Below are 17,093 nucleotides of genomic sequence, written 5' to 3'. Positions count from 1 at the left end.
CATAACTATGTTGGACTACATCGAAAGATGTTGTGAAATCATAACTCCAATTGCACAACTTCCAAAATTTTTTGCTGGGCTTCTTCTATGAATTTTACAAAGGGGGCGCCGCTAGGATGCACTCCATTTTGCTACCACAGCACACAGCTAGGATGCACTCCATTTTCGATCCAAATCACAGCTTTTGATTTAGTGTTTTGGATTGAATTTAAAGGCACTCTTCGGATTGCATTTTTAGTCAGTCTAGAGATGCAATAAAAATGCAAGCCATTGCGAAATATCCCAGAATAAATAAAATGCATTTATTATTTGTGTAAACCAATAATACAAAGAACTTTATTATATAAACACAAATTAAAAAGTTTCCATTAAATTCATGATACAATGATACAAGGTAATCTCATTTGTAAAAACCGTCCTTGAGCTGCCAAATACAACCATGCATCCTAAACAATATGAAAGTTGTTGTTATTGTATGTCAATGACAACAATAACAAAATATATTGTTTGTTTATATTCTTTTGAAATATTGTGTATATTAAATATTTTTTAAGTAATCGGAATTCTTCCATCTGAATAATATGTAAATATCAGCCCTACATCTACTGCCACACCAACAATTCGTTGAGGTTCTGGTTTAATTTTGGACGTGTTAACACAGGTCTCATAGCATCAAAGAAACCACCACTGTCACAACCCGCAAGCAAATCTCCCGATATGGGCTGTGCCATTGTCTGTCGAAAATTTGAAATGACAATTTATTTTCCGTTAAAATCTTAATCAAAATTTGAAATCTTAATCGAAATTTGAAATGAAGGGACGGCATAGCGAATACAACCATGTGAGTTGTGAGCGTGAGGTTACCTTGTATCATTGTATCATGCATTAAATTCAATCACATTGAGTTTATTGAGAATTTGTTATAAAATAAAGAAATAAAAACTTAAGTTGCGAACACTTTTGCGGTAGTTCACGAGACGGAAATTTTTAGTGGAGTGGAGTGCAGTTGGAGTCCATCTCGAAAGCTGAACTAGTGATTGGAAGGCAACATAGAAAACCTTTAGGAAGTAAACTCAAATGTGATTGAATTTAATGGGAACTATTTTTAATTTGTGTTTATATAATAAAGTTTTTTGTATTATTGTTTTACACAAATAATAAATGCATTTTATTTATTATGGGATATTTCGCAATGGCTTGCATTTTTATTGCATCTTTAGGCTGACTAAAAATGCAATCCGAAGAGTGCCTTTAAATTCAATCCAAAACACTAAATCAAAAGCTGTGATTTGGATCGAAAATGCGAAAATCCCAGCTGTGTGCTGTGGATGCAAAATGGAGTACATCCTAGCTGCGCGCTCCCTTGTAAAATTCATAAGTGAATTCATAGAAAAAGATGTACTCCAACGACAAATGTACTGTACACTTGTAGTGATTCAACTGGATCCGCGGATGCAAACTTTTTGCTGGGTTTTTTATGTTGCCTTCCCATGATTAGTTCAGCTTTCGAAATGTATACACTCCCAGCAAAAAGTTTGCATCCGCGGATGCAGTTGAATCACTACAAGTGTACAGTACATTTGCCGTTGGAGTACATCTTTTCCTATGAATTTTACAAGAGAGCGCGCAGCTAGGATGCACTCCATTTTGCTTCCACAGCACACGGCTAGGATGCACTCCGTTTTCGATCCAAATCACAACTTTTTATGTAGTCTTTTGGATTGAATTTGAAGGTACTCTTCGGATTGTGTTTTTAATCAATCCAAAGATACAGTAAAAATGCAAGCCATTGCGAAATATCCCAGAATAAATAAAATGCATTTATCATTTGTGTAAAACAAGAATACAAAGAACTCTATTATATAAACATAAATTAAAAAAAGTTTTCATTAAATTCAATCACAATTGAATTTCTCTCGGCATGGACTCCACTCCATTAAAAGTTTCCGTCTCGTAAATTACCACAAAAATGTTCGCAACTTTAGTTTGTATTTTTTTATTTTATAACAAATTCTTCGAAAAACATTCCCACTTGTTTCTCTTTTCAAGAAATTATGTCAGCAGCGATCAACCAGCTGTTTTTGTTTCGGGTAGGGATCAACCAACTGTTTTTGTTTTGTAGGGATCTCTAAAGCAACCGCTTATAAAATGTATCGAACGGAGTGCATTTTTCATAACTCCGTGTGGACTGCATCGAAGGATGTTGTGAAATCATAACTCCAATTGAACAACTTCCAATTTTTTTTTGCTGAGCTCTTGTTTGTCTTTTGAAGAAATGTGTAGGGATCAACCAACTGCTTTTTTCTGTAGGGATCTCTACACCAACTGCTTATAAAATGTATCGAACGGAGTGCATTTTTCATAACTCTGTTGGACTACATCGAAAGATGTTGTGAAATCATAACTCCAATTGCACAACTTCCAAATTTTTTTGCTGGGTAAATGATTTCGCCAGCCGCGGGTAGGGATCAACCAACTGTTTTTGTTTCTTTGTTTTTTTTTTTTTTTTTGTAGGGATCTCTAAAGCAACTGCTTATAAATTGTATCCAACGGAGTGCATTTTTCATAACTCCGTGTGGACTGCATCGAAGGATGTTGCGAAATCATAACTCCACATGCACAACATCCAAAATTTTTTTTCCGGGACTGCATGCATGAGTAAAAGATGTGTGAATACCATAACTATCAAAATTAAATCCTTTCCTTTCGAAAAAATTAACGTCTGCCTTCCCATATGGCTAAAACGCCTGTTAGACTATAAACTTATAACATGTTTAATGCATTATGTCGATTTATTTGACATATATTGTATGAAAATGACTTAATGATAATGACTTAAATCGACTGGATTTGCTAAATCCAGCATAGTCTAAATGGGCTATAATTTTTTTCTTCACATCAATTTTGAAATTCCAAGGACTTGTGTAGGTGAGATGGAAGCATTCTATCATGATCTATTTACCAGGTCACGAAAGTAGCACAACAACAACTCTATTTTGGCAGAAAAATCTTCAAGATGTCAAAATTTTTGTTTACGTTTTCTTACAATTTATTCACAATAACAAAAAAAATGACAGATTGAAACCACTACGCTGGCGTTTTACGGCAGCTTATAATTTTATCATGGGTTCCATATACCCCTTTCTCTCCATCGAACTGATAATTGCCGCAAGGAAGATTGCCTAATGTAAATATGGACTTTTTGTCTTTGAAAGAAACTGCTTATAATTGGTCTGTTCCAGAACTGCAAGAATCTACTAATTTTTACTATTTTTTCCGATAACATAAAGGAAAAATTGTTATCGTAGTAAAAAATAGTAGTTTCTTGCAGGTTCTGGAACAGAGCAAAAATGTATCGGACGGAGTGCATTTTTTATAACTGTTGGACTATATCAAAAGATGTAGTGAAATCCTGACTCCACATTGCACAAATTCCATTTTTTGCTGGGTTTTATTTATTTTTAAATTACCCATTCACAATAGAATAACGGACAACTTCGATATTTACTACATGACAAACAATCGATTACAATAGTTTTGTTCGATAAATCCCAATCGAAATCGGTCTGCAATACAATCTGGATTCTTCAATTGTTTCGTAGTCGTTTGTTGTATTCTCTCGTTGTCGGTTTGTTATTGTTTGGTCGCTTGCGGTAGGATTTTTGTCATTGTGATTGGTTTGCGTGTGTGTGCGCGATTGTTTGTGTTGCAAACCTAGAACAGACGGACAGATTAGAGGTAGTTTACACTATCTATCAATGTCATATGAAACGAAATAAAAACATTCCATATTTACCCACGGAGGCAATGTGGAGACGTAGTTTTTTTAAATTTTTGCTGGTGTGGACGCACATAGTAAATGGCGTAAGGAAAATCTCCAATATTACACATATTAGCGAATTAATAACGATGGAAAATTTCATGTCATATGACATTTACATATAGTGTAAACTACCCCTTAGATTGTTTATCGGTTTGCAAAACGATTTTTTAAGCCACAGATCACCTCTCTCTTTCTCTCGTAAACAATACAACAAAAAAGAAAGTTGCATTTGTCAAATATGAAAACAAAAACAAAATAAAAAACATAATAATTAAAAAAAAACAAACCAGTTAATGCAAATTTAATGGGCAAATTATTAAATGCAAAAACAAAAAAGTAGAAATAATGTGAATTAATTAACAAAAATAAAATACGAAGTTTTTGCCAGTGAAGAAAAGAGTCTGAAATCTAGAAATCTAACAAAAAATAATTCGTCAATTGTGTTGTTTCTGGTTGCAATTCCTTAACAAACTTAAAAAATGTCTTATTGGTAGCCTCAATTTCCAAGTGCTCATCGTTTCGGTTTCTTTCTTTGTATTTAATTTCGACACATCTGCTGCCATTAACTACTTATCCAAGGTTACGCCTGCTGTGTAAAGATCTTCGAATACACCACTTGAATGTGAGAATCAGGATTTCATTTCCTATTTTAAGTGGCATTGGAACCAAGCGAAAAAAAACATTAAGGTAAGTTGATTGTTATTGCATATTGAGATGTCAGTTGGGACCTAATTTAAATTTATTTTCTTTAGTTATTTATTTCAACAAATGATTATTGCATAGAAATCATCATGTCCATCTTATTATGTATGCCTCTTGGAACTCACTCCCCACCCACCCATACATGAATATGATCGCTTTATTTTGCTTGCTTTGATTCTTGTAAACTTTACACCATTAACAAACAGAAAAACAACAAAAAGCTATTGAAAACAACAGTGTTGTTGTTGGCTAGCGCAGTTCCTCATTCACGCAATACGTACGTTGTTCATCCATACAATTCAGTTTGCACAAAATAAAAAACACCCGAAAAAATATCGACGAAGTTGAATAAAAAAATCAAAACAAAACAAGACCATTGCGCACATTTACATTTCGTCATGATAGTAGACGGACGGGACCGATGTAAAGGGCACACATCCATAGCCATCCAAACAAACGAACGACCTATTCCATCATTCAACGGGTGAATGTGCGCTGGTGGTGTTGAAAAAAAATTGTTGCGGCAAACTTTCATACTTCGCAGGGAAAAAACTTGTTGCCCTTCTGTCTTGTTATGCTGATTCTGCTTGGGTTGCCGCTCTTTTTATTACCACCACTATGCGGTTGAATTCATATGTTTGTAACAGAATTGGCTACAGAGTAAATTTCCTAGATGGAAATACGTTTGGGACAGCGATTAGATATCTAGCATTCTGTGATACATTTATTTCCCAAAGAGCCTTAAGTTGAGCTTTATCTCAAAGCTCCCATTGCGCAGGAATGTTTCAATGGTAGGTCTCGTTTACTGGATCACGACAATATACATATAACTGAGAGGGGTTGTCCACCCTTCGACATTCATGGGCCTCTGAGGTGCCTAAGCCTCCACTTATGATATAGGGTCGTTTGTTAATACTGGAATCATATTATATCTTGGGGTTATTTTTAATATTCCTCAAATGGGGAATATACTACGTAACCATTAAGTCTTTGTCTAATTTAAATAAACAACTGGCGTCGGAAGGCTAGGTATTTTTTCTAACGATGAGTAGGATAAATGTCTGAAGGGTCTTTGCTACGGGCGTCAAAATCGAAATCCGTCTGTGAGACGTAACGTCGCCAAACGTGACTGAGGTCTTATCTTCCTTCTATCCAGGGTTCCAGAGTGACTTATCCGTTGCCCAAAATTCACTTATTCAGGCCATATGTTCCAAATCTTCACATGATCTAACCTCATATTCCACTTATCTCCACCGACCTGTCTGCTAATTTCCAGTATCTGTTCCATGACCTTGGGGTGATTGGGGTTGACTCGACGAAGCTCATCACGCTCATTTGCGAGTCCCGCAACATCTGTTCTTTGAAGCGGTGATTGGTGAACTCTCTGAAACTAGGCCAATTAGCTCTCTCATAATTGATGAAAGTGTGGTGTTCATACGTGATTATAATTATAAGGAGATGGTCTGACCTAAGAGTAACGATGAGTTGCTAGTTGACGTAATTTGTCAGACCAGGTGACACGATGGTTTTGTCGGTAAATCTGGTAGAAGCATCCTCATTGATCGAGCAAAACGTAGATTTAACAATCTGTTCAGACGGTTATGACCTTCCAAAAGCGGGGTAATATTGGGCCTTTTACCTGAATTACCGCTATTTGTCGATGTGTTCTCTACGTTAAGCAACTATAACCCTGTAGTTATACTGCTGACTCATATCCCCAACAGTGTGATCTTTCCTCAGTACGTTGTAACCATCACAACGCTGTAAGCTGCAGTTGTTGTTGTAACATTTCGATAGTATCCAGAAGCTCTTTCCTGGGAAATAAGCTTCAGGTTGATACATCTATCGCTAGTTTAACAATCTTTGGCCGAGTGGAACCTGGATGGTTCGGGGGTGAAGATTCAATTGCCGTGGGAACTTCTGGGGCGATCCTTCCTCAGTACGTTGGAACCATCACAATGATTTAAATTGCAGTTGTTATTGAGCCCATTTGCTGGTTCGTTTCGACCATACTATACTTCCGACTCATCAAAGCGTAATTTTTTAAGTCCATTGCAATTTGATTGCAAAAAGGATGCATTTTCGGGGTTGGAACAGCAACGACCGCTGTTGAGTGCTGCGTGTGCGCTTGCTTTTGGGGTTAGTCTCGTGTTCTGACGACGACAACAACTTATCGTGTTCACACATCATGCCGCAACATAGTCCGCACCTCTGAGATGCAGCAGGTCCTGATATCTATTGTATCATTAGGAAGCTTGAGGATGGTGGTTTCGAATGTGACAAACCGAGCACATTCATGGTCCAAAAGAATACGGAGGAAGTATGCCGGTATATGATGCTCCCAAAACAGAAAACTAATACAAAACAAACATGTATACTGAGGTGGCTGCCGCTGGTCTGTATTTCCACGAGGAAATAACACTTTTATACGTTTCTGTAGGTGTTATTTTTCCTTTCCCAGCTGGTGCTGATATTCCCTTCTTCCTTTTTCAATTTTTGACTTAAATAAAAAATTCGGGATACTTCCTTCTCTCCTTTGTCCTTGAAGTGAAGTGGGTTCCAAAAGATTGATAAGATACTGAAATAATTATTATCCTTATCCTCATGTGATCTGTGGTCTACGCCGGAGGACATGGCTTTGTTGGAGGGGTTTGGGGGGTTTGAATACAAAGATAAATATTTTTGGTTGCGAAGGCCATACCTTCCGAGATATTGGCCTTCAAAGTTCCGTAAGTGCCCTTGCCAAGGCAATACGGGAGATCTTATCGTATAGCCGTTTATGGAATTTATTAACTGCCGAGGGCGGGCCACCTCCTTATACTTACTTATACTTTATATATCCTCTACCTTTAGGCTAAAGAGCGTATATACACTTTGTTAAGACCAAACATGTGCTTCATCAAAATAATGGTTTTAGATCCCAAGTAATGTTTGGACGAAATGTGTTTCAGACAGTTTGGAGTCGATTTAGTTATGTCCGCCTGTTCTCCTGGCTGATGCGCCCGACAACTCTTGAACCCGATCGGGTCCAAAATTTGGCATTCATAATATTTTGTCCAAACTTAGTTTATGTTTGAAGATGGGCCATATCGGTCAACTCCTTCGTGAACCTCCCCCCCACAAAAGTTCAACATTTTTGCTTAAATTGTGCACACGAAAATTCTTAAAGGGAGTAACCGAATTGGTCATAACTTTGCATATGGTAACATTACTTCCATGCATAGATCGGGTACTTCAAACACAAAATCCGGAAAATGTTAAGTTTAAGAGGACCTATCCGATCGTTGTGAATTTTTTTCAGCAGGCTGTCCTTGGGCCCCCTTTTCGGTTTAATTTTTTTCGAGGGCAAGTCCATACATCCTTGGATAATGGCTTAAAAGCTCCAAGAAACTCTGACGGTACCAACTAAAATGGCAAATCCGCAATATAACTCTCGCAGGGAGGTTCTGATTGGTCCAATGTTTGCACATCGTATTATTCCTTCTAGTCATGTATAAGGTTGGAATATGGACTATATCGGTCCCGTCCTTCGGGTACCTCCTACACAAAATTTGGGAAAGCTGCAGTTTCACAGCTCGCCTCGGATCGTTTTTAATTTTTTTTCTGAAAAGTTCTTCTTGCGGACCCTGTTACGACGGCACAATTTTTGTTCGGGGGCAAGTCCATATTTCCTGAGATAATGGCCCAAAATCTTAAAAAGAACCTGCCGGCACCATCTAAACTGGGTAGTACGTATGATAACCCTCTAAGGGAGAAACCGATTTGGTCCAAACGTTTTACATTGTATTATTTCTTGCTGCGTCGAATTATGTCCGTATATTAACTATATCGGACCACTCTTTTGGGTACCTCCCACACAAAGTTTGGATAGAGTGTAGTTAAAGGACTCGTCTGGGATCGTTTTTAAATTTTTGTCAACATGCTGGGTATGCGTCTCTAGTTAAATCGGTTCAATTTTTTCAGGGGCAAATCTATACTTCCAGTGAAATTGGCCTATAGACGTCAGAAGTATTGTGTTGGCTTCTTTTCTTTAGATCTGTCGGCACAGCTGACTGATACTTTCTTACTTGTTTTATGGAGATTTTGTGTCTGATGTTGAAATCTGTCCATAGGTGAAAATCTTTAATTCCCGGCCGACCTCGTGTAGAACTTCAAAGCTTTACAATGTTTGTCTTCCAAAGCAGTGAAATAAAATCAAATAAAATCGTGAAGTATGGAATCCTGCGAAAAAAATATGGCACTATAAACAGGGCACCTAGGAAGATTCACGAGGGGGCCTAAAACATAAGTCCTTCCTTGGTTTGTCCTGTACACTCTCCAAACTGATACTCATTACAGCTTTAAAAAAGTTTGACTTTGAGTTTCTTGTTGCGGAAGGTGTCTGAAGTTCGTCCACACTGTTAATATTTCTTGTTTGTTTTGTTTTCAATACTTCCCGAATGCATTCGACTTCCACAACTTAGTAAAAAACAACCACTAAACAGCATACGCCGTGGTACATCCCTCATTGTTTCGCTCCAATCCGTCGAAATCCAATGTTTTGCTGCAGTTATTTCCCTTGTGCGTGCTGCCGTGCCGCTTCTGTGTGGTGCGTAAAAACGTAAAATTGAATATTGCCATAAATATATCTCACATAAGCATGCACATCCGCCACAAGTATGCTTTCATTTTAGCGGTTCAAATTCAAATTCAGTTGTAAATATGTTGAATGTATGTCTGTATGTCGCTGATGTCGTCGCTGGGTCATATTCTTTCATTTTTTTCTGTTATTTGTCTCGTTTATGTTTTATTCCCCTGTCGTTGTGGTTTGGTTTTATTATTCGGTTTTCTTTTTATGTGAATGCGATGATTTGACTACGCTGGACATTCTAAAATCATTTTCAGACAAACGCTCACACAAAAATAAAATGCTATTTGTTTCTTTGATTAAATTAATATCCATATGGATGGTTAATAACTGTATGTGAACTTCTTCTTCTTGTTTTTCGTTTAGTTCTTTGGCACGCAAACTCAATTCACTTGCCGCCGCCTTGCCATGCCATATAGAGTTCCATGGCAAGCTATTCTTTTTCATATTGAAGATATTCTTTCTTTGCCTTTGCAACAAACAAACAACGGGTTACTTCCGGTTATAACAAACGAACTGAACTGTGGTGTTCATATCTACCTCCGTACGAATATGGTGGAGAAAAATAGGCCCCAGACAACAAAACAATATGTTAATGGTCGTGGAACATGTAACACATTTTGCCACGTATAGAATTGCACGCAGTATTCGGAATAGTAGAAATCACCAACAAGAATGGATGGCGTCAAATTTGTTAATGTAGAGTTTAGACTTTCTTAAAAATATTTCCAAAAGATGGAAAGACTCAGCATAATTGTGCGATGATTGGTGGTGCATGTCTGCACATTGTTATTGTTATGGTGGTGGATATGATGCAAATGACAATGTAGGGTTATTTTATGTGGCGTAAATAAGTGCGATCACCTCGCCATAGCTTGCTAGCCTTTGTCATAGTAACCGCTTTCATGTAATTTATTCAGTTTTTTTTTATAAATAGCGGAAGTAGTGGGCAACTTGCTCAAGAAAGTCCAAATGTAAGTTGAAAGGTGCATTGTAGCTTTCATAAATTTTTACAACATTTAACTTTAATTTTTGTTTAATTTAAATATTTTTAAATATTTATAAGTTATAACTTATAAAATATCCCTCAGCGTAGGTGTGTATTTCGGCTTTGTAAAACTTCTAACGGCTATAAAAAGTATGTTCCATATAATTGTTCGTGATTCATCGTGGTTGCAGAGTATGAGAAAATGTGGATTTTATGAGTCGGGAGACTACCTCTTGGTCTGAGCAGCACAGTGAACCACGATCAACCAGAAAGGTCCAACATTACAAAAGAGAACCCCTAGATCAACACGTCTATTAAGCAGGTTTAAATAGCATTCGCACGGATGCAGTCGCTGATGCCATAAACAACTGTCGTGTGAATGCAGTGTTCGGAGAACATCTCCCATCTATCGCAGCTGAGGAGCTTCAGCTGCCACGGTAAACAATCAATCAATCCCTCGACGATCGGTTCTATGTACCGGATTAACCCGAAGAATCATCTTCTCTGCCAGGGCCGTCACCTCAGCAACTACATGTTCGGGTTCGTCTTTATTTTTATTTTGGGGGCTCCCGGAATGCCTGCTTCGTATTCTTGTAGGCCGTGCCGGGATAGAGAGTAACTCCGGACAATGGGTTTGCACCGTTTGTCAGCGTCTCATCCACCACAGGTCGGTGTCGTTGAGAAGCAAAGGGTGGCGTGGGTGGGTGGGTGCATTTCAAGAACTGTTCAGTCCTTACCTTCCTGAGGGAGTATTACTTCGTGCTCCAACAATGTGATCCGCAGTGAGTGATGATGAACATCATCAGATTATGAAACTCTCCCCAACAGCAGTACCAGCCGCAGTCTTTAACACCGCGTATTGATGTTCTAGAGGCGGGTGGCACCGCTGTGCAATGGTATGCCCACCCGCCTTGCACTCAGAAGATCGTGGGTTCGATTCCCGGCCAGGCAACATCAACAAATTTTCAACGGTGGCAAAATACCCCTCAGTAATGATGGCGACATTTCCTCAGTATTTCTGCCATGTAAAACTTCTCTACAAGTGGTATCAAAGACACGCCTTTCGGAATCGGCTATAAACTGTAGGTCCTATATCATTGAGCAAATATGAATCGGGATGTATCATTGATATGAGAGAAGTCTCCCTTGTCCCGCCTGGGATGTTTGTGGAACAGTTTAACTGCGATGGTCTTGTGGAGCAGTTTAACTGCGATGGTCTTCGTGGCAAGATCAGTAAGATTGTGAAGAAGTATAATGTTTGCTGCGATTCAAGACACGAAGCTGAACGACAAATACAGTCTTCGGAGTTGTGATGGATACAACGTTCTTTGCTTGGATCGTACGAGAAGTGTGGGTGGTGGACTTGCATTCCTATTGTAGCAGTCTGTCCAGTACAGACCTATCTCGCCTGAGTTCGGCCCACACTTGGGGTGTAGGGGTGAGGTGTGGAACCGTTGAGGTGGAACTGCCAAATGTGTATATTCCGCCGATTAATAGCTGTTTCCCGCATTATTCGCCTGACATCTGACCACTGTTGGAAGGTGATAACCGGCTGGTACTAGAAGATTTCAATGCAAATAATGAGTTATGGAAGTGACCAGAGATGCTTAGCGCTGGTTGAGCCAATAGATAGTTCCACCTGGTCTGGCGAATAATGTGACTTTGCAACCATTCATATCCCTTAGGTTGGGCCATCTTACTATCCTCATCTCCATCAATAAACAACTCGATAAGGATTCAGAGGATTCATCAACCAACGCTTCCGATAACTGCCCAATCCCTCTGATATTCGAGTAGCAGTGAGGAATTTCCGGGACATCACCTGCTGGTCGAATATCTGAAATAAGACCTAATTTCCCAGCAGAGGCGACGGGATTAGCGAATGAGCTTCACCGTACGTACGTAGCGACCCCGGAGATAGAGAAATGACAATGGAATTCAATAGCATCTGAAGTGCTGCAAACTTGGAACGGTAAAAATGATGATCGGACATCTGTCATGTTCAACGACGTGGTTGTGACAGATACGAAGAGGTGCGTGGGCCATTTTAGACTACATTTATTGAGCTACCCGATAGCGACCGGGCGAAGAGAAGTGTTCTATATCGTTTGCGATCTCTTACAGCAAAGGAGAAACCACCAGAATGTACGATGGGTGATGTTGTAAATGTTATCCGAGGCGTAAAATCATCAAAAGCGCTTTGACCTGACGGAATTTCAATGGTGATGCTGGAACAGCTGGATAAGAAGTCTTTAACCTACCGTTAGCCACCCCAATAGTTTTCGAAGCCAGCTGGACGGCGGAAATAAAGATCCATCTGAATGTGCAGGTCCGACCACCAACTACCCCAAAGTCCTGGGGGTCACATTCGACAGCATGAACCAGAAACAAGGTCCTGGTAGCACTTGGGGAGCAGATGAAGAAATCTTGTTAACCACATACAACGCGATAGGTCGGTCTGTGGAAAGCTATGCGGCGCCAATGTGGTTTGCCAAAGTAAGTAATACGCAGTGGAAAAACTTGCAAATCTGTTAGAATTCAGCCCTGAGAACAGCAATAGGCTGTCTCCTCATGTCTGCAGTGGACCATTTACATGAGATGTCTAAGATCTTTCTGGTGCGTCGGTACCACAGGGTGTTGTCGATGCAACATCTATTTGGATACTATAGGCAAATCCATCGAAGCCACCACCTAATTGATAGGTACCCCCGCCCAGGCATGTCAGGAAAGATTTTCATGATCTAGAAAGCATGGTACAAAGATAGAAAAGATAAAGTTTAGGTCAACATGCTGATTGATGCAGTCACCGTGGCTATATAAGCCTATAGTATGAATACGGTTCTCGAAGATCACCCACAATCCGTGGCAGCGGAAGAATAACAGCTGCCTAGACAAGTGAGATTCGCTTGGTATAGGCGCCTCGGCGCAGAACATCTGTCCAGAATGCAACACCAGTCCGTATGATATGCTGCACCTTTTCTACCAAACCAACTCACCTAACTCCTCTCTTACAATGGACCAATCCCAATTAACGCTTAAGTGAAGATCAGTGATTTTTTAAGTAGTCAAGAAACAACCCTTACAAATGTCACCCTTTCAGTATAGTCATACAGCCTGTTATCCCTTTGTCGCAGGTCACGCTGAACAAAAAATGTCCTTATAAAGTATGTAAACCGCCATGTTTTTTGACCTGTTACGAAAGAAACAATCAGCACTTGGTTCTTTTTTTTCATAGAAGATCACTCCATTTTTCCTTTAATGTAATCGACAAAGAGTCTTCCTACTTCACAAAAATATTTCCGTTCCATTGCCATTACGATTGCAAATTTCTTCAGTTCATGCATTAATTTAAAGTAGCACAAAACAGCAACAACAATAACAATCGCAAAGTTCTCCAATCAGTCAGCCACTTAATTTCCCCATTGGTACAACCAATTAAGAACAAAGAGATAAATGATGTAGGCCTTACTCATTCAAGAAAGTAGAAGCGGGCGTAGTATCGGCAGCAAAGTACTACACGCATACAGTGGGTAGAAAAATATTAACTACACTTACTACCAAATTGTACAGTCTAATCGAAAGAAGATATAATTTGTAATAATTTTTGTCGACAGGAGCAAAGGACCTTTGTGATATTACTCCTCCTCCAAAGTCTTTATGTTTCTTGCCGAAGATCCTGGTGTAAGAACAAATTTACCATATTCGACTCTTATAACGTGATATTTCGGTGTGTTCTGGCTCAGATTGCGGCATGTACAAGTGATCTGCCATGACATAAAATTTAACATAGCAATATATTTCAACAACAAAAATGTCTTTGGCCGCATATCGCATACACACCACCAAAGTAAAAACAATCTTTTTCGCCCTCCCGTCATCGCGTCTACGTCTTCTATTGCACCATACACACAGCTCTTTATTATGAAATACACGAGAGCCCTGCTGTTACGCTCTTTCACAAAAACCCTCTCTCCACCCATAAAAAATATGTTCTAACATAAAAAATAAGTTGGTGCCCAAATAAATAACAAAATTTTGCAAACATATATTTGTTTGGACCCAATCATAATATGTTTGGATCCAAACATATACTTGTTTGAAAACAGTCCCAAACATATATTTGTTTGGATCCAAACATATTTCTAAAATATATTTTTCTGCGTGTAGTAAGTACGATAATTATCGAACGGACTGACATTCAAATGCCGGCCCACTTCCTCTAGTTATCTTTAAGCCAGTTTAAGAAAACTTCTCGGATCATGACTAAGTCTACATTTTTAAAGTAAGCCAAACCAAAAACCACGCCCAAGAACGATTATGGATTCTCTTCGTGTAGACATTGTTGATTGAATTTTTGCAGTGCAATTATGGGAGTTCAACTAGAGCTTTCTATAGAAAATCAATGTATCGGTAAAATCCTGGACCAAAACATATAAACTGGAAAAGATGCATCGAGGAGCAGCAAAAGAAAAATATTATTACACTCCATTCCTACGACAAGTCATACACTGATTCTATGTAACCGTGTTTCTGACCATTCTAACCTATGGTGGACATGTCTCGTGTCATGCACTTGGGAAAAAGACAAAACTATCAAATGTTGGGTGCCACCGTGGTGCTATGGTATGCACCCGCCTTGCACGGTAAAAGTCGTGGGTTTAATTCCCCAGCCAGGCAACGTAAAATTTTTAACGGTGGCAAAATACCCCTCGGTAATGTAGGCGACAGCCATGTAAAACTTCCCTATGAGTGGTGTCTTAAGACAATCCGTTCGGACTCGGCGACAAACAGTAGGTCTCATATCACTGAGCTAATATGAATCGGGGTACACTCATTGACATGAGAAGTCTCTCTTGTCCCGTCTTGGATGTTTGTGGAACAATTATATGATCAAATGTGCAAGGCATGCGCCAAATCTCATCATCGGAGCATTCAAAATCACCTTTGAGACTGTTCTGAATATGCTGTAGCGTCTTTCAAGCAGAGATTCTACCTATAAGGTAAGCAAGAGAGGACTAGAACCCATTCACACAGAAACAGTGAATATATACATATGTATATATGTCAATAGTCAGGTATCTCTGAAGGCTCTCGAGTCACGGATCATAAACTCGCAAGCTATCCATGAATGTGTTGTTGTTGTAAGAATATGGAATATGCTTCGATGGGTTGAAACCACAAAGTTATTGATGTTAGTTGAGTAGGTTTTGCAAGGCAGATGTTTTGCACGGTGTCATCGATCCTTGCCTTATAGGAATTCAGACGGCTGCACCATCCCGAGCGTAGTTTAGACAAAGCTACACTGGTTTATCGTGGCAGCTGACGCTCCTTAGCAGCGATAGATGGGGGATGTTCTCCGAGGTCCGCATTCACACGGTAGTTGTTTATGACATCTGTGTGAATGCTATTCAAACCTGCTTGATAGGATTGTTGATCTAAGAACACGGGACCTCTCTTTCTAGATCACGAAGATCTCTTCTGACATGCCTTGGGGGTCCTATCCACCATATGGTGATTAGGATGACTATCACGGTAACAACGGAGCAATTGCTGCAACGAGAGCATGTTATTGTGTTGCTGTGCTGGAAAAATCGTTGTCTCCTCATGTAGATGGTTCCCCTTAAGACATCAGGAGGCATCCTGTTGCAGGTTAGAATTTTGACAGGTTAGAATTGTTTCCCATCGTGTTGCACATAGCTTAGCTTACGGCGTTATATGTGGTCAACATGGTTTCTTTATCTGCACCCCAAATGCTGCCAGCTAGGTACTTGAGGTCCTTGTTCGTACACGTTACGATCTCAATACCGTCTGGGTGGAATACAGGAGAGGTAGAGGTTAAACAGTTGCGGAGATATCGCCCACCCTGCTCATTTTCCACACTTCGTATATGATGTGGGTGGCTAGCGACAGGCTAAGAACTTTGGTGAGACACTCGACTACTCTAGCTGTTTCAGCATTACCATGTAGATTCCATCAAGAGCCAAAGCTCGAGAGTGACATAGTTGTGGTTGTTGTGTTTTATTATTATGTTTGTATGTTCGTTCTCCTGTTCAATCTGGCTCTGGGTCTATTTCCAGTTCCAGGAAATTGGCTACTTCGATGGGATGTAACCATAGATCCACTGGAGTTAAATGAGTAGGTTTGGCGGGGCAGTTGAATAGGTGCTTAGTATCGTGAGGGCCCATTCCACATACTGGGAAGATGTCTTGCACGGTGCGATCGATTCCCGCCCAATAGGAATTTAGGCGACTGCAATATCCTGCCTGACTCTCTTCAGCTGCGATAGATGGGGGATGGCTCCGATGACTGCCTTAGCAACTGTGTCCGTGTGAATGCTGTTCAAACCTGCCTGATATGCCTGTTGATCTAGAGGTTCTCTCCTATATCGTTGGACCTCCGTCCCTAGAGCATGAATATCCTTCTTGATTGCCTGGGTGTATCGGTGGCCAGCAGATGTTGATTGCGATGGTGGGTGACACAGTAGTTGCCAACAATTCCGGTTTATTCCGACTCCAATGTTGCAACTCTTCAGATGATTTAACCAGTTGTTCTGCTTGTGCTCAACGACCAACCATGATTGACGAAAGTTCGGCGTTCAGAGGTGATGAAATAGTGTGGTCTGCTGATGGAGAAAATTATGGGGAATTGGTCTGATCCAAGAGAAACGACGGATTGCTAGGTGACGTCATTTGTCAGACCAGTTGATACGATGGTTATGTCTGGCGAATTGTAACACTCTCCGATAATTCTTTTGGGGGTGTCCTAATTAATCATGTAAAACGTAGAGCTTTCAATCTGCTCAGCCAGCGCTGTACTCCTTTGGTCGTTTCCGAGGACCGAATGCCACAACCCGTGATGAACATTAAAGTCCGCCAAGACCAGACGGTTATGACCTACCAAAAGCGAGCTAAAGTTAGGCCTATAACCTGGAGTGCAGCTATTAATCGGCGGGG

At 39.8% G+C, this 17,093-nt stretch overlaps 1 protein-coding gene across 8 annotated transcripts in view; it reads left to right on the top strand.

Annotated features, from left to right (window-relative positions):
- Positions 1-3,593: 3,593 nt before the first annotated feature.
- The window catches only part of LOC141389562 (uncharacterized), a 112,970-nt gene continuing 99,470 nt past the window's right edge, over positions 3,594-17,093 (top strand). Inside the window, exons 1-2 of one of the 8 annotated variants that reach the window (XM_073961258.1) lie at positions 3,594-3,653; positions 4,043-4,510. The gene's annotated coding sequence lies outside the window, so the exon portion shown is untranslated. Of the gene's footprint in view, positions 3,865-3,962; positions 4,511-17,093 lie in introns of all 8 variants that reach the window. The other 7 variants (XM_073961253.1, XM_073961259.1, XM_073961252.1 and 4 more) reach the window with 7 other exon arrangements.

This window comes from Musca autumnalis, unplaced genomic scaffold, assembly GCF_047663935.1.
Source record: "Musca autumnalis isolate F117 unplaced genomic scaffold, ASM4766393v1 scaffold_1, whole genome shotgun sequence".
In the NCBI taxonomy this organism is placed as follows: domain Eukaryota; kingdom Metazoa; phylum Arthropoda; class Insecta; order Diptera; family Muscidae; genus Musca; species Musca autumnalis.
This window is presented reverse-complemented; position numbering and strand designations above follow the sequence as displayed.